Source organism: Protopterus annectens, chromosome 3.part1 (assembly GCF_019279795.1).
Source record: "Protopterus annectens isolate FY-2018-M chromosome 3.part1, PAN1.0, whole genome shotgun sequence".
Taxonomy (NCBI): domain Eukaryota; kingdom Metazoa; phylum Chordata; order Ceratodontiformes; family Protopteridae; genus Protopterus; species Protopterus annectens.
This window is the reverse complement of record NC_056732.1, coordinates 1900199410-1900219114: the sequence shown is the minus strand read 5'-3', so window position 1 is coordinate 1900219114 and position 19705 is coordinate 1900199410.

Sequence of the window (19705 nt, the reverse complement as noted above, 5' to 3'; positions counted from 1 at the left end):
TTATAGTGGTGCCTACACTCATTTAGATGGTTGATTTGTTTTTTCTCTTTGTGCCTATTAAAAGCATCTTACCCATATATCAAATGTAGAAAAGCATCCTTATAAAAAGCTTAGCATATATTTAGAGCTGCCTCCTTAAGTAACTTAATTGATTTGTCTATTTAATGACTTAATTGTTTAATTGTGAGTATTTTAGTATATAATGGATGGTTTTTTACTCATTTATTGTAACCTGATGAAGCGCGCCATGGTGGTGCGTGAAAGCGCTTGTTTCTTTTTATATTAAATCCTTTTATGCACTTCGTGGTGGTTCCTTACAGTCTTTTCTACATTTTGCTCCTTCACTGCTCTGAGGGTGGCAGTGCTGGAGGCTGGCACCAGGGCAAGGCTGCCCCACCAGGTCAGCTAGCATGCCCTCAATCTGGTGCAGGTGGAGGTCAAACTCACAGTAGTCTATCCTGTGCACCAAGACTGGCAGCTCATCCCGGGTGACAATACCCCCTCCACCACAACTCCCAGAGGAGGGCCAAGCCCTGTCCCATGGGACAGTACTACCCGATGCCACAGGTTGTGCAGGGGGCAGCAGAGGGCACCACTGCTTGAACCGGCCTATCTTGACGTGCTGTGGTGAATGAGGTATAGCAATAAGTTAAGGTTAGTAATAACCAAATCATTGTTAGTACTAACAGAATGGAACATCATTTTAATTCATCCAAATTCATATTAATGTATAGTATGTGTAACACATAACAGCCAGTATGGTAACAGCATCCCAGTAAGAAGTAAACCATAATGGCAACAAAATAGTTTACCAGAGTATGTTAATAGTGAATCATAATATCACATGACAATATTACATCACATTTTGCAAATATATAGTTCAACAACATATGTTAATATTAAATCATAATAGTAATTAACAATAATAAATAAATGAAAATAAGGGCTGTGGAGAGAGACAGAGAAACAGTCCATTACTGACAATACAGACTATATCCCTGAGAACACTGATAGTAAATACACTACAGGTGTGTAGTGTCAGTTCTGAGTACAGTAACTACAATTCTCCTATAGCTGATGTAGCATGTGCACACCTCTCAAGCCATTAGCATGGGGTAGTATGAGCCAAGCAATAACAAATGCAGGCACACTACTACACAGAACACTTTCACATAATATGGACTTCTATAACTACCAAGGTGTTCTGTAAGCAGATTTGGTAATACATTGCATTCCAGGTACTCATTTTTTTGGTAATCCTTTGGCAGACGGATTAGGTGGTTTTAATTACATTACATGAAATTGTGACACTTGAGAGGCATGTTTGTGTATAGTACATAATCTAGACATCCATCATGCCTTTGTTGGCAGGCATGGGAATAGAACCCAATAGCTGTGACTGCAGGAGACATCTGCAAAAATTTTCACTTTATTGGTATTGCTGATAACCGTCTGTGAAATGTTAGCACAATCATACCTGCTCGTAATATGAGCTACCTCAACTATATACCGTATATCATTTGTTCCTGGAGAGGGAGAAAAGAGACCATTATGTGAATGAATTTATTTTGCATTCTAGAACTATTACAGTGCTATACTTGACTGCAGTGACAGTAGAACACACATGCATTGCATACAGCCATATTGCATTTATTAAATCAAATCTCTTTAGGAATCAATTATGCTGCTTAACACTTTATTGATATTGCTGATAAGTGTCTGTGAAATGTAACCACAATCATATCTGTTCATAACATGGGTTACATCACCCATATACCTTTTGTTCCTAGAGTGAGAGAAAAAGACAGTATTATGTGACTAAATTCATTTTGAATTCCAGAACTATTACAGTGGTATACTTGAATGCAGTGACAGTAGAACACACATGCATGGAATATGGCCATAATGCATTTATTAAAACAGATTTCTGTAGGAATTAACAATGCTGCTTAACTCTTTATTGGTATTGCTGATAAATGTCTGTGAAGTCCACACAATATCTGGCCATAAACTGGGCTACTTCAGCCATATACCTTTATTACCTGAAGTAGGCAGAACAGAGAGCATTATGTGACCGATATTGGCCTGGAGACAGCCTTGGACCATACTATGAGTTAAACAATACAGTCTGTAGGCCATTACTTTTGCATTCTATAGCTATTACAGTGTTACACTTGACTGCAGCAAACTTAACATAGACAAGCAATGCATACAACACTACTGCAATGGTTATGATAACATAATCCTGCTCTACACCATTTTGCTTACTGTTATTGGTATTGTTTATTGGTTATTGCAATGCAGTTGTTGTTGTTGTCTTTTGGCTTTTCCCGGTTAGAGGTCGCCACAGTGGAACTCCAGTCCGCTAATGATTGGCAGTAGATTTTCATGAATGCCAGCTCGACGTTCAACCTTCAACGAAGGCACGCCCATTGCAATGCAGTTGTTATTGTATATTTATTGCACTACAGCTCTACTTGTCCATTTACTGCAATACAACTTTTATGGTGTATACTTTATTGCAGTAAATGCCTTACTCTTTCTTGCTTATTGCACTACAGTTAGCATAATAAATTTGTACATACCACACTCATGGTATAACCTGGACAGGTGCCTGGCATGGGACTTGACAGTGTGAGCCCTCTCAGCTGCAGCTGTTGGCACACTATTATCCATACCAGTTTTGCAGACATTCAGCTTGTGTGCTGATAAAACAGAGGAAAACATGCTTACATATTTGTGGGGCATTCCCAGCTCTAGTTTATTGGACCCAGGTGTCCAATTTTCCCCTTTTTCTCCTCTTCAGGTTGTCATAATGGTGATGACATTGCTCAACTGTGTGGGTGATATCAGTAACATTGGTGAGTTACCTGGCACACAAGTCCCAGGCCTCTGCCTTATACTCTGAGCCCTAGAAACAGCCCTGCTGCAGCATGGGTTCATGATCTTTTTACCAAGAGCCCAACAAAGACCCTGGACTCCTGAACATCATTAAGCAACATTCAAAAAAGTACCACATTGCTTAGGATTGTGCAAACCAGCTAAGTGCAGCTAAGCAGTGTGAAAACTCACACAACCGGAGGTTTAGCTCAGCTTAGCACCGCACAAACAAAAGTAGCCATTAGTACTTTTAAGCAGTGCTCAGCCCAGCACAGCAGTACCATATTTCACATATTTGTTTTTAAAATTAAACATATATAATAAAATAAATTATAGACATCTTACCATTGCTATGGACTCAAACCCAGGATCTACTGAACATTAGGCTGTATCTCTACCCAAACTTGGATATTACAAAACTAGTATATCTTTACAAATACTACTGGGCTACCTGTTAGCATCCAGTTTCAATTTTAGATGTCTGGCAGGTGTCGGCTGTCTATATATGAGCACAGCTTGGCATTGCTGCCCTCCACGCCACACAAACATGAAAAAAACATAAAAAAAAAGAATTAAAATAAAATATTATACATTTGATCCAGTTCACAGCATTTCAACTGCAGCGAGGAGCAGTGCAGGCCATCGACAACCATGGGTAGCCTCTACACTTCTACCTACACTGATTCAATAACCCTGTTCCTATGCTTTCTCTCGGCAGAGCACCATCGTTAATATGCCTGGCATGCTGCCGAGGGGGAACCAAAGCCATGTACATGGATACATTCCATGTAGGCTCTACACAGAGCCTATACAGATTTTATTAAATTTTGGGGAAAGTCATAAAATATCAGGATTTGCAGGCTGAAATGAGGGGAATGTGGAAGAAAGATACCCAGACAGTTCTGATAGCAGTAGGAGCAATTGGTCTCATAAAAAATAATTTACAGTTGTATTTGGATATGCTACTATTATATGTACTATTACATGTAACTCCATATGAATTGCAGAAGGAGCAATTCTGGGCATGTTAATGGTGCCGTAAAAAGCTCTTTTGGCTAACATCAAAGTTAGAAACAATACTAATTTAATGAACTTTAGTCATGAATGGGGCCCATTCCAGTCATCATATTAAAAACCCAAAAGACTTAAAGAAATTAAACTGAGTGAGGAGATATTCCTCATCTGGTGTTAAAGGGATACGTGTGGGAGGCCCCCAGTACTGGTATGGGCAATTGCATTCTACTTTGCCTTGGCTGTAGCACATTATATCATATAATGTGTCCTCTTCTTGCACTGTGCTAATGTGCAGTTTCTTCCATCATATGCATTAATGTCTATTACAATTCATTCCAGGATTTTTCCCTCTCAGCTTGTTTGGGCCTCCCTTTTGCCAAACAGATGTTTGCCATATGTCCCAAGGGCTGCAATAAGGATGTCATTTGCCTCATGGCTGAAGTTGTATTTTGTCTGCCTCAATCCCTTGTACTGTCTCATTAAGACATATAAAAATATGTCAAAGTCAAATAAACAGAACAGTGAATGCATGCCTGGTATCCTCATAAAAAAGGTAGTGATACAATCCCCACAATTAAATACACAAACAGAATTTCAGTTTAGCCAAGCAAAGTTGTGCTAAAGTTGTTGTGTCTTTTGGCTTATCCCTGTTAGGGGGTCGCCACAGTGGAACTCCGGTCCGCTAATGTTTGGTAGTGGATTTTTACGTGCCGAGTTACCAGCCCTGATGCACAACCTTCAATGAAGGCACGCCCGTTCACATATACCTCCACACAGAAGACGCTCTAGATGAGAATCAAACGGGACAACATCTTGCTGTGAGGCGACAATGCTACCGCAGCACCACTAATGTCTGCATTATCATACATGCATTCACAATAGCAAAGCAATCAGTTTAACAGATTTCTCCTTCTCACAGCGCCTACCACTTTATTGTAATTTTAACAGTCCATCACACTCCAAAACCTCCAAGTAAAGGCACATTTTTTGAGCCAGGTATTCATAGATTCAGAGGTTCATAGGATGATACTAGGCTATTGGCCTGGAGGCTGTTATAAGCATAGCAAAGAAGTTTGCCCATGTTCCCACAAAGTCAGCACCTGTTTCTCCTGTCAAGCAGGGACACAAGTGGGATCTCAGGGGTATATTTTCTGTTTCCTATCCAGTCGTCCAGGTTCCTCTTAAAGAAGGCTAGAGAGGTACTCTGCTTGACATGGAGAGGGAGTCTATTCCACAGATGGGGGAGTTTTTGGGACACAAATCTATCTTGCCAACAAGTTCTGTTTATGTCACAGACCAGGTTAGGGCCTTGCATCTGGGTTGCACAAGTGGAGTTTGAATTATGGATATGCAGCAACTCCATCAAGGCTGGGTCTGAAATGGCCTTTTATGCCAGACACAGGTCACCTCTGAGTAATCTGTATGAGAATGAGTAGTGGGACAGGGCTTTTAGACTATCTGTATAAGGTAGGTGTTTGAGACCCTGAATTTTCCTGGTCAGGAACCTCTATGGTCTCTCCAGCTGCTGCATGTGCTTGGCAAGGTACATGCCAAAGGAGGCACTGTATTCAATAATGGGTCTGATAAGGGAGGAGTACAAGGATGTTATGACCTCCTTTTTCCTGGATGAAACACCCTTACTTATGAGGTGGGGCATGTAGAAAGCCTTCTGTACAATGCAGGCAATGTGGTGGTTAATTGTCAGGGTGCTATCAACCTGGGTGGCCAAGCCCATTTCTTGGCATTAAGTTTGAGGCCATATTTCTGGCACCAGTCATTAGTTTGGTTAAAGCCCTCTTGGAGGGTGTTCACATCACTAGGGGAATTTAAAACAGCACCTAGCTTTCAGTCATCTGCAAACTTGGCCAGCCACAGACCACTGGTTTTGACTTCCACCTCAGAAAAGTATATCCCAAACAGTAGAGGCCCCAAGACCAATCCTTGGGGTACACCACTCATTATAGGTCTACTACTAGAGGTGGCTTCCCCTATTTTGACTGAGTGGGTACTATCAGTGTGCCAGTTAACTACCCATCTAGTAACATATGAGTTGATGCCTAGCTGGGAGAGTTTATCTAGTATGCCCGAGTGGGGAATAGTTTCAAAGGCTTTGGCTAGGTCAAGGTAGGTGGTGTGTACCATATTTCCCTCGTCCATGGCTTTGGTGACTGCTTTAAAGAAGTCAACCAAGTTTAACATGCATGATCTCCCTTTGACAAAATCAAACTGTGTGGGGTCAAGCATTTGGAGGTTACCAGTGTCCTTGTTTATAAAGTCCATGATAATGAGTTCCATGGCCTTGCAGAACAGGCTAGTTAGGCTGATGGGCATATAATTGCCTGGGTCAGCACGCTCCAATGATGTGTAGATGGATGACAGTGGCTATCCTCCATTCGGCTGGGATGAAGCCAGTGCTCAGGCTTTGGGTGAATAGGATTTATAATGGAGCCGAGAGCTCATGCCTGAGTTCATGTAGAACACAGCCAGGGATGTTGTCAGGTCCCATGGAGACTGCATTTGTTGCCTTTGAGAAGGCATTAAAGACTTGCTCCCTGGTGATGAGGGGAAGGGGGCAGGTGCTGGGGATGTCCTGGTTTACTGATGGGGAGACAGGGGATGAAATTTTCACTGAACTTGTCTGCCAGCAGGTTGGCTATATCTACAGCTTTTGTGTATGTGGTATTCTTGACCACCAGTTCAGAGCAGATTTGGGTGTTACCTTTCAGATTATGGATGTATGTGAAGAAGGCCTTGTGATTGTCCTTAGTGGATGTGGCCAGTGTAGACTTTAAGTTAGCCTTAGAGGATTTCACCAGTGACCTTATTTGTTTGTTCAGACAAAGGAGAGATTGCTTCCAACTTGACACCTGCTCCTTCTTGGTTCTGGACAGCAATTTTTTCCTTTTATTATAAAGTTTGTTTATTGCTGCTGTCCAGCAGACAGATGTACTCTTCCTTGAGGAAGATGATTTGGTTCTGTCCATGCCACTATATAGGTGCTCATATAGTTGTTTGGTGTAGGCTTGGACATTAGTGTTAGTACCAACTGAAGGGATGGTGGCTGTGAAGCTGCTTATCTCTGCTCTCAGGAGACTGTAGTCAGTTTTGGAAAAGTTTTTTTTTGTTTGACCCTGACAAGGGGGGTGGGGGTCAGGGGAGATGGTGACTTTGAAAGTGATCACTTTATGGTCAGATCTTACCAAGGAGGATGACACTGTAGGGGTACAGTGGCTACTCATGTTGGTTAGTACCAGGTCCTGCATATTTTCACCTCTCATGGGGGTATCAAACAGCTGATCCAATGCACTGGCATTGATGAAGTTGAGAAATCTTTGGGCATTCATGTTTGGGCTAGAAGAGGTCTTCTGCTCTATGGTCAGGTAGTTAAAGTCACCCAGGGTCAGGGTAGATGGTTGAATCTTGATGGATTCAAGTAAGTCCAGATAGGTGGAGTGGGCATCTTGAGTCATGGTTGGGGGTATGTAGCTAACTATGATTGGAATAGGTGTTTTGTCAACAGTTAACTGCACTTGGAGTGTCTCCTGTGCATCATACTGTTTGACCAGCCTGGAGGTGTGTATATCTTTGATAAATATTGAAACTCCATCTTCTTTGGCTTTGTAGCCTCCCATTTAGGGTCTAAAAGTATGGTAGAATGAATAACCTGCTAAGTCTGGGGTGCTTTCTGCAGCTTTGAACCAGAAATGTCAGCATCCTCCTGAGGAATGTTTACAATGAGTGCAGTTTCATGCTAAGACTCCTAGCGTTTAGCAACATGACCTTTAAATTTCATTTAGAAGAATTTTTCACACTGGTAATTTTGTGCTCATGACTTTGCCTAAAAAGGCACTATGGGGGAGGCAAAAGCCCAAAATCCAGGTGAAACACATGAAGACCATCTCTGACAAAGCATTGTGGCCTGTCAATCATGTCCTCCAAGACTGTCAGATACTGAATCCCCTTGGAATGACACCAGAAACTAAGTCAATTGTTGAAGTCAATCATTTTCTGTTGGTATTGAGGCATCATTCTGGATGATGGTAGGATGCTGCTTAAGGCTAGGGACATATCTGCTTGGGACACATATTCAACAAGCTCAATCATGTCTCTCTTCATATAGTCCAGAGAGGTATATCTCAAGTTATTCACACAGAGTCATAACAGTACCTGTTGTTAAGAGACTTGAGTGCATGCTTGATATGGCAGATTCTAGCACATGACAAGCAACTTACCATGACCTTCTCCTTGTCTAGCCTGGTGAGAGGCACATTTGTGTTTATCACGATAGAGTCTCCTATGACTAGTATTTTGGGTTTGTGGCTGGGCCTTAGAGGGTGTGAGAAACAAGCATGTTGTACTATGTATGGTGCTTGGCGCTATGGGTTGTGATGTGAGTGTGTGTCTTTGCTTCAGAGGTCTCTTTTATTTAGGTATATTTTTGTTGAGAACCTCTGCATATGTAGGAGCATGTTGTATAGGTGGGGGTGGTGTTAGAGGTGTGGTGTTTGTTGTGTTTGAGCAGACAATATTCTCAGTGCCAGATGTACTGGCTTGTGAATGAGACAGCAAGGATTCTAGTTCTTAATGTAATTGCATCTCTCACATACTGTGTTCCTAGGTGGTAGTAGTAGAGGGTTGTCCGTGTACATGAGGCAATTGCTACACTGTCTCAGGATGCCCATATCAAGCAGACTAACAGGAGAAACCATATGAAATTGTCTATCCAAGGTTGTCAGAATCTGTGGAAGTGAGGTCAGGGTTAGTAGAGTGGGTACTATTTGAGGAAAGTACCTATTGGCATGAGTAAAATCAATACAGTAGCTGCAAGGGAGGGCCTCACATAAGAGTGCTGACAAGGGAAAAATACAGCTGAGATAGCTTGAAAAGGGTTAAAACAGTGCAGTTGCAGTGTACAATGCACAAACAAGCACAAACTCATGCAAATGCAGGGTTTAAATAAAGTAAAATAGAAACACTGGAATTGACCAGTCAACCTTTGTCCCTGAGTTTTTCGCTAAACACCCTATACCAGACCAGTTCCAAGCAGTTCACTTACTCCCACTAAATGCAGGCAGGCCCTAGCCAACACAAGATGGCATAGCAGGAAACACAGGACTCACATAAACAGATCTAGATACAACAAAGACTGTAACCAGACTATGCTAAAGATATTTAAACTATGTTTTGGTCAATTTAACACAGGAGAACAGAAGCACACTTAAATATAACAGTAGCAAAAAAGAGCAAACTGATTTAAACCAATTAACCAATAAAAAAGCTCAAAACTGAGCCCTGTTTCAGCAACCTTCATCCAGACAAGTTCTAACTGCACAGTCCTGCCACTAGAATACAGGGGAAGCATCTCCAACAAAAGATGGCCTAGTTTAGTGCTCAGTTTATACAAACAGAACTATATTCAGCAGGTCTGAATGTAGTCTATGTTACAGCAAAGAAGGTAGACCATAAACCTTAATGTAAAATAACTGGCTTGAATCCCAAGTACTTAAACCAGAACTAAGATATTTTTAGAATAACAGATGCATTAAGCCTTCAACCAGTAATTCCCAACTTAGAAGGATGCAAGCTACCTCTCCTGCCGCAAGAGTGTAGACCACATACTTTCCTAATGTAAAACAACTGTCCTGAAGCCGAAGTGCTTAAACCAAAAGGCATAGAATAACAGTTGCAATTTAATCAGGCTACTAACAAGCAGTAAGAAATGCAGCAGAATAAATGCAATTTAATACTTTAGGAACAAGCAGCAAAAGCAAAATAAAGTAAAAAAGTAGGAAGAAACACAAATACAGTAAAAGCAGATGAATAAAGTGCAATTATTTTAGTTTAAGTGGGAAGGGAGGACACAAGATAACTCAGGGTTGAGAAAATAAGGGGGTTGGCCTTCCCAAAAATCTCTCTCTACTCAGTAGAATGAGCTGATGAGATGGGACTGGGAGGAGTGTTCAAAATGAGATTTATAGTAGGGGTGGGCAACTCAAAAGCCACCAAATTTAAGAACACAAGAAGAATGGGACAGGTGGGAGGGGAAAATGCAGACAGAGATCAGCAATATTCAGAGTATCAGGCCAACAAGCAGGCCAAACAAACACTTCAGCTAAATAGAGGTATTTCTAAATAAAAGAGCAATGCTGTTTCTCAGCTCCCCCCACTAATTAACTGGGGGGGGGGGGCTATGTACAAGACACTGACTCTTTGCCAGTTTCCATGGCATACTGTGTCCATCCTCTTCTTGCATGATCATTCATTGCTGCTGGATTCCCCACTGACTCTTCATTTGGCTAAGCCAGGGGACTTCCCCTGCTGAAGCTGCCTTCCCTGCCTTAATTACCTTCTAAAGATGATATTGTGCAAGTTTGGACATAATGAAAACAGTTTTGCACATATGCCAGGATAATACTGCAGGGCACCAGCAGGTGAATCCAGACAGGGAAAGCATTGCATCAGCTGCTGAAACACATGCTTCCCAATGACCCTTGTATTCAATAGGGCATGGTTGTACCCCTGATCTACTTCATTCTGTGGATTTCTGATAGGTGAAATCAGCCACGGTTCTAAGTCATGTGAAGCATTGTCAATATGATGCCCCTGGGGAAGTCACCCCTTGCAAATTGTTGGTACAGGTCACAGGTGTGCCATATGTAGGAGGTGTGATATCTTCCTGGGTGACCTTCAGATACTTTGTAAATGATCAAAGTCAAAGTAAACTTTATTGTCATTCAGAAATCACACAAGTGCAAAAACTAAATGAAATTCTGTGTCTCTGGACTCAATGTGCAGACAACATATAGACTATTTTCACAGACATTTACACATATAGCACCTATTACATCACGGACATGCAGGTAGACAGACTAATACTGCACATAACTAGAAACACATTTTAAGATTTTATGCAGTCAACATTTGCTTGCATGAGACTTTAGTATTGCACAGGTACTTCGTTAAGACATTGCATTGATAGTTGCACAAAAAGAGACATTTGAGTATTGCACTGTGAACATTAGGGTATTGCACTATGGACCTTATCAGTATTGCACTACGGTTAATTTACAAATTTCCAACATGTATTGCACTGAAAGAAGAGATACTTTACTGCATTGCTACTCCCCTAGATAATCTATTAGTTAACAATCATGGTGACTATCACACTAAGTATTAGATGAGACTGATAACCAGGTTAATGCACAATTTGAGACAAGCTTCTACAGTTTCTACTGACCCAGATGGCCATCATGGAGCATAGTTGTTACTAGAGTTCAGCAACCTGATGACGTAAGGGGAGAAGCTGTTCCTGAATAGTTCTGCAACATATGCTTCAGAAGTGCTTTCCAGGTGATAGATGCAGGAACAGTCTGTAAGCAGGATGAATGCATTCTTTAATTATTCCTCTGGACCTACCAAAACATACCCCATGAATAAGAGATTACCTCACAGCTAATGGAGTGATAGCCACAAGTACCTTGATATTCACTGTGATAGCTACCCCATGGCTCAAATGGGATGACAGGTGAGGCTAATAAATGTCTATAAAGTCTTGCATGGTGTCCCTACCCACACAGTACTGGTCAACAATGTCTGCATTGTAGAGCGCATGGATGGTTATACACAGTCAGATGACAAGGTGACTCTAAGGATGACAATGCTCACCAGCATAGCTCAAAGCAGTAATAAGAGCTTCTTGCAGATGCACATTAACTAATGCTTCAGTAAACCTTATCATATTTCTAATGTTTCAAACATATACATGGAGATTTAGCTGCGTTCATTTACAATGGTGTTATGACTCCACAGCCACACCACACACTTTACATGTTTCTAAATTACTCTGTCATCTTGAGTTGCCTTATTTACATACAAGGTACCACGTCTTTTACTAATGTTTCTCATTACCATCTGATTATATGACCATTAGCATATACTAAGGCCTGATCTGCTGTTTGGCATACACAGCTCAAGGTATGCATGTATGTCCCTGTATCTTATGCATACTATCTATATCCATTCAGCAGGGAAAAAAATACTTACTGTGATGTGACTAAGTTTTCTGAATAAAAACTTCGTCCCAAACACGTTTTTAAGGCTTTATTGCATCAACATCCACCAGATTGAGCGCTTTCATCTGCCCTGAGCAGATTTCTTCAGAATACTTTAAAATCAGTGCCACACATTTTTATACCATTTAAAATACATAATTATTCAATTAAGTTTAAATTTATGCAATTAATCACTTAAAATACTTTTTATAAAAAACTTTTAACCCTTCAAGGAATTCCTACAATTCTTTTGAAATTTGAATGTTCAAATGTTAAAGTGCAACTGTGCATATAAATACATGAAGTTCTAGCTTTTTTTAAAAAACACACTTATTCTCTTTATACAAAATATTCTTTGTTGTTGTTTGTGTTAATATATATGTGAGGGTTTAAAAATATATACAAATTTTAAAGAATCTATAAATACTACCAGAAGGCCAAGAGGTCAACAGCCATAGCAAACCTTATGTATTTATATATATAGTAAAAATATACCCACAATATATAAAATATAAATTATATAAAATGTAATAAATATGTAAATATATAAAAATATAAAAATATGGTCTGTATTAAATATTGAATAAACTATTGAGGTCTGAAAATACAATCTAAAAGAGGAAAGGAAAAACACTTTTAGCTAACAGTTAGTATAAATAAGACATATCTTTAGACTGTAGCAGCCTTATCCACAAGAATAGCTTTAATATTTATATATTCGTTAAGACCAGGCCTAAAATTTGATTTCAGTCTCAACTGCCATTTAATCTCTTTAACCAATAAATGGTTTTTCAAATCACCTCTATCTTTGTCCATTTTAATAGTTTCTAGAATGGCAAATTGGAAACCCACAAAACCCACACATTCCATAGAGTGTTTATAAAGGGCACTCGTCTCTTTTTTAATCTTTATATCATTAATATGCTCATATACTCTTTCTTTGAGTGCCCTCTGTTTTGCCTATATAAAAGGCGGTACATGTGGTGCAGGTAGCTAAATAAACTAACATTCTAGTATGACAGTTGCCCTTACTAAAGGATACTTTACTATTAAGCCCATTCCTAAGTACTGTACCCTCTGCCTCATTAATATATCTACATTGTCTACAATTGCCACATTTGATGGTACCTTTCCTAACTTTTTTGTCAAAGTCAAATTTTCCTTTTTCAAACAACCTTTTAAAATTCATCCCTGTCTTATATGTCAACAGTGGTTTATTCCCTACTATATCATAAATTTCCTTATTTGTCTTTAAGATAGACCAATTTTCCTCCATTATTTTAATAAAATGTTCTGAAAATTCATTGTATTCTATAATACATGCTTTGGGGAAGTTCTCCGTATTGGAATTTGTGTGTTCTTTACTAATACTTTTCTGCCCCAACAATGGTTTATATTTCAACCCCATCCTAGGTAAACCTCTTCCAGGGTTTCACCAACAAGTTCAATTGGATAGCCTCTTTCCAGAAATACTTCCATCAAAACCTGAACTCAGATAATAAATCCTCTCTTTCAGAGGTCATTCTTGCAACCCTAACAGCCTGCCCTTTAATGACACTTTTCTTCTGGTGGTAAGGGTGTTGGCTGTTATAGTGGAGGTAAGAGTTACACCAGGTTTCTTTTAAATACATTAGACTTAAAACCTTTTCCTTTTTTACTTAATTTTATGTCTAAGTAGGTAATAAACTGTTCCTGAACCTCATAGGTGAAAGACAAAAAACTAGAAGTTCCGTTTATGTATTCAATAAAATCTTCCACTTTATTTTCATGACCATCCTCCCAAATGAGGAAGATGTCATCTAAAAACCTAAAATACACTCTTATGTTTTTCATAAATGTACTTGTAAAAACCTTTTCCTCCTCCCATCCTAGGAGAACCAAATTGGCATAAATGGGGGCACAAGCTGCCCCCATGGCCACTCCTATAGTTTGTCTATAGTATTTACCCAAAAAGGTTATAAAATTATTGTCCAGGACTATTTCTGTCATTTCTATCAACAATAATTTTTCATCCAAAGTGGCCTCTAAATGTTTATAAACCATTTTTTCAAAAAATTCAAATCCTTCAATTCTGGGAATACAGGTAAAAAGGTCTTTAACATCAATTGTAACCATTTTACTTGTTTCTGACCATGTTTCTTCTTTAATTTTACCCAAAAAATCCCATGAATCCTGTATTAGATGTTCCTGCTTTTTTACTACATTTTTTAACTTTTGATCTATAAAAACAGCCAATGGGTGCGTTTTGGAACCTTTTCAAACTATAGGACGGAAGGGGGGATTTTTTATATCTTTGTGTATTTTAGGAATACCAAAGAATTGGGAAATACAGGGATACCTTTGTTTCAAAAAATTGTATGTTCCACCTTCAATTCTGTTTTCTATAAGGTATTCCTCTAATAATGAATCTATCATTCTGTAAGCTTTTTGAATCTCATTAAAAGAACAAGTTTCATAGGTTTCACCAGAATTTAACATGTTTAATAAAATCTCGTTATACACTTTCTGTTCAAAAATAACTACACCCCCACCTTTATCGGGTTGCATAAACCTAAGTTCACCATTATTCTTGAGTGAATTTAGTAGTTCGTTTTCTTTTTGTTTCAGGTTATAGTTGTTATACCATTTCTTTTGACCATATGTTTTGTATATCTCATCAGTTACTATATTCTCAAAGGTGTAAATAACAGGATGCAAGGGCGGGTTGTAGACACTACTTCTTTTTAAACTTTGAGGAATGTTACCTGTGTTATTCATAAAGGGACTAACCTCTTCATTGGTGCTGTTACTTTTGAATAATTCACCCTGTTTATGCAACAGACTTAAATTTAACTTCCTCAAATATATTTTTAACTCTGTCAATATATTTGCTAAATCTCCAGGGGTAGACCTAACAAACTTAAATCCCTTTGAGAACAATTCAAAGTGCTCCTTTTCTAATTTCATGTTCACATAATTGTGTATCTTGTATCCATTATACAGGAATGTAATTCCATTTTTCTCCATTCTAATGGTGTCTACCTCCCTCTCCTTCCCATCCTTTTCCATCCAAAATCGCTTCCACCCATTTGCTCCTGTGGACATGGATCTGATGGATTCCGTTGTCTGCTTGCTATCCTTTCTGACCTCCGTGGTCCTAAAAAAACTTCTGTTGTTTCGGGGAATGAATCCAACTCATCTAAAGGACCATTTCTCCTGTTAACATATCTTCCCTGTTCATAACTTTCAAATCCTTCACTTCTCCTGTTACCCCTACCTTCGTTAACATTAGAATTGTTCCTGTCTTTCCTTTTTCCTTGGCCTTCATTCTGTTTCCATACTTTTTGAAAGGGGGTTGGGTAACTTCTACCTTTTTTGTACTGTTCAATGTCTCTCAATAGTTTACCCTGCTTCCTCTGATATACTTTTTCTATCTTATTTTCTACTCTCTTCAAAATTCTAACATATAAACCCTCATATTGTTCAAAAGCTAAATCTTCCACAATTTCTGTTTGAGCACAGTTGACATCTTGTAACATTTTCTTCAGTTGCAATTCATTATATTTTATAAGCTTTGTTATCAGACCAAAACCACAATCATCAAAAAAAGAATAAAATTCCAACAGTACATCTTCACTGTAGTGAATACCAAAAGGGTACTTATAAAATCTTAGTCCCTGAGGGACTACTTGTTTTATCAAACATTGCTGTAAATAATTATTATCAATTTCAATGCATTTGTATTTGTATAACATTTTTTCTAGACGATATATTTTATCCTGTAATGTTTCCTCATTCCTTCTGTAAACATTTTCTTTTGTACATTGTGGTATATCACGTCCCACATTCATGGATTTATCAAATACATACACTTTATCAATAATGTCTTTAAAACTTGATGCATTAGTGTCCGGCGTTTGAACAAAAGGCCGTGCCTTGTTTGAACTTGTTGCCGTTTGATCAGTGGCTTGTATATTAAAATTAACAGTACCTTTGGCGTTTTTGTTAAATCTCGACAGTCCCCTGCTTTCCGTTGTAGATTTAATTCCTTGGTTCACGATTAACCTTCCTTCTACATTGGGACCGTTTCTTGCTCCATACTCTCCCCGTGCTTCTGTTCAACCCACCATTACTCTCTGGATCCGGCGTGGAGATGACGTCATCGGGCGCTTAGAGGTACTGGCAACGGCAACGACATGTTCATTTTGCTGCGCTTTTCTTCCCGTAACTCTGTCATCCTGCGAAAACAGTTCTATTAACTTAGTTAGGTCCCCACGAAGCGAGGTAAGCTCCTCTCTAAGCTGGGAGACTTCTCTTTGAGTCTGCAACAAGTTTACACTGTCATTCATAATCACGTCAAGTCCAACAAGGGTAGAGTCATTCAAACTCCCTTCCATATCAAGGCACTGATGTAAAGTTAAAAGGTGAACGACTAGAACGGCTAGTTACCACAATAGTTGTACGAAGTTTCCAAAGAACAGACTAATAAAATAGAATTCGAACCAACAAGCAAATACCAATAAAAACTTCGTCCCAAACACGTTTTTAAGGCTTTATTGCATCAACATCCACCAGATTGAGCGCTTTCATCTGCCCTGAGCAGATTTCTTCAGAATACTTTAAAATCAGTGCCACACATTTTTATACCATTTAAAATACATAATTATTCAATTAAGTTTAAATTTATGCAATTAATCACTTAAAATACTTTTTATAAAAAACTTTTAACCCTTCAAGGAATTCCTACAATTCTTTTGAAATTTGAATGTTCAAATGTTAAAGTGCAACTGTGCATATAAATACATGAAGTTCTAGCTTTTTTTAAAAAACACACTTATTCTCTTTATACAAAATATTCTTTGTTGTTGTTTGTGTTAATATATATGTGAGGGTTTAAAAATATATACAAATTTTAAAGAATCTATAAATACTACCAGAAGGCCAAGAGGTCAACAACCATAGCAAACCTTATGTATTTATATATATAGTAAAAATATACCCACAATATATAAAATATAAATTATATTTTATATGCACAGTTGCACTTTAACATTTGAACATTCAAATTTCAAAAGAATTGTAGGAATTCCTTGAAGGGTTAAAAGTTTTTTATAAAAAGTATTTTAAGTGATTAATTGCATAAATTTAAACTTAATTGAATAATTATGTATTTTAAATGGTATAAAAATGTGTGGCACTGATTTTAAAGTATTCTGAAGAAATCTGCTCAGGGCAGATGAAAGCGCTCAATCTGGTGGATGTTGATGCAATAAAGCCTTAAAACGTGTTTGGGACGAAGTTTTATTGGTATTTGCTTGTTGGTTCGAATTCTATTTTATTAGTCTGTTCTTTGAAACTTCAGACAACTATTGTGGTAACTAGCCGTTCTAGTCGTCACCTTTTAACTTTACATCAGTGCCTTGATATGGAAGGGAGTTTGAATGACTCTACCCTTGTTGGACTTGATGTGATTATGAATGACAGTGTAAACTTGTTGCAGACTCAAAGAGAAGTCTCCCAGCTTAGAGAGGAGCTTACCTCGCTTGGGGACCTAACTAAGTTAATAGAACTGTTTTCGCAGGATGACAGAGTTACGGGAAGAAAGCGCAGCAAATGAACATGTCGTTGCCGTTAGTACCTCTAAGCCCGATGACGTCATCTCCACGCTCGGATCCAGAGAGTAATGGTGGGTTGAACAGAAGCGACGGGGCAGGAGAGTATGAAACAAGAAACGGTCCCAACGTAGAAGGAAGGTCAATCGTGAACCAAGGAATTAAATCTACAATGGAAAGTAGGGGACTGTCGAGATTTAATAAAAACGCTAAAGGTACTGTTAATTTTAATATACAAGCCACTGATCAAACGGCAACAAGTTCAAACAAGGCACGCCTTTTGTTCAAACGGACACTAATGCATCAAGTTTTAAAGACATTATTGATAAAGTGTATGTATTTGATAAATCCATGAATGTGGGACGATATACCACAATGTACAAAAGAAAATGTTTACAGAAGGAATGAGGAAACATTACAGGATAAAATATATCGTCTAGAAAAAATGTTATACAAATACAAATGCATTGAAATTGATAATAATTATTTACAGCAATGTTTGATAAAACAAGTAGTCCCTCAGGGACTAAGATTTTATAAGTACCCTTTTGGTATTCACTACAGTGAAGATGTACTGTTGGAATTTTATTCTTTTTTTGATGATTGTGGTTTTGGTCTGATAACAAAGCTTATAAAATATAATGAATTGCAACTGAAGAAAATGTTACAAGATGTCAACTGTGCTCAAACAGAAATTGTGGAAGATTTAGCTTTTGAACAATATGAGGGTTTATATGTTAGAATTTTGAAGAGAGTAGAAAATAAGATAGAAAAAGTATATCAGAGGAAGCAGGGTAAACTATTGAGAGACATTGAACAGTACAAAAGGTAGGTAGAAGTTACCCAACCCCTTTCAAAGTATGGAAACAGAATAAAGACCAAGAAAAAAGGAAAGACAGGATCAATTCTAATGTTAACGAAGGTAGGGGTAACAGGAGAAGTGAAGGATTTGAAAGTTATGAACAGGGAAGATATGTTAACAGGAGAAATGGTCCTTTAGATGAGTTGGATTCATTCCCCCGAAACAACAGAAGTTTTTTTAGGACCACGGAGGTCAGAAAGGATAGCAAGCAGACAACGGAATCCATCAGATCCATGTCCACAGGAGCAAATGGGTGGAAGCGATTTTGGATGGAAAAGGATGGGAAGGAGAGGGAGGTAGACACCATTAGAATGGAGAAAAATGGAATTACATTCCTGTATAATGGATACAAGATACACAATTATGTGAACATGAAATTAGAAAAGGAGCACTTTGAATTGTTCTCAAAGGATTTAAGTTTGTTAGGTCTACCCCTGGAGATTTAGCAAATATATTGACAGAGTTAAAAATATATTTGAGGAAGTTAAATTTAAGTCTGTTGCATAAACAGGGTGAATTATTCAAAAGTAACAGCACCAATGAAGAGGTTAGTCCCTTTATGAATAACACAGGTAACATTCCTCAAAGTTTAAAAAGAAGTAGTGTCTACAACCCGCCTTGCATCCTGTTATTTATACCTTTGAGAATATAGTAACTGATGAGATATACAAAACATATGGTCAAAAGAAATGGTATAACAACTATAACCTGAAACAAAAAGAAAACGAACTACTAAATTCACTCAAGAATAATGGTGAACTTAGGTTTATGCAACCCGATAAAGGTGGGGGTGTAGTTATTTTTGAACAGAAAGTGTATAACGAGATTTTATTAAACATGTTAAATTCTGGTGAAACCTATGAAACTTGTTCTTTTAATGAGATTCAAAAAGCTTACAGAATGATAGATTCATTATTAGAGGAATACCTTATAGAAAACAGAATTGAAGGTGGAACATACAATTTTTTGAAACATAGACCTCACAGTCAGAGTGTCAAACAGTCACAGCCCTTAAGGCCAAACACAATGCCAGACACACTAGTCATTGGTGACTCCATAGTCAGACACACTGACGTCCCGCTCACCAGACTGAGTAAGGAGAAGGTCACAGTAAGCTGCCTGTCGGGCGCTAGAATCCGCCACATAACGCAAGCACTCAGGTCTCTCAACAGCAGGTACAAATATGATTCAGTCATTGTCCACGCTGGTGTAAATGACCTGAGACGTACCTCCTTGGACTACATGAAAAGAGACATTGAGGAGCTCTCTGATTATGTAGCCCAGACAGGTATGACCCTGACCTTGAG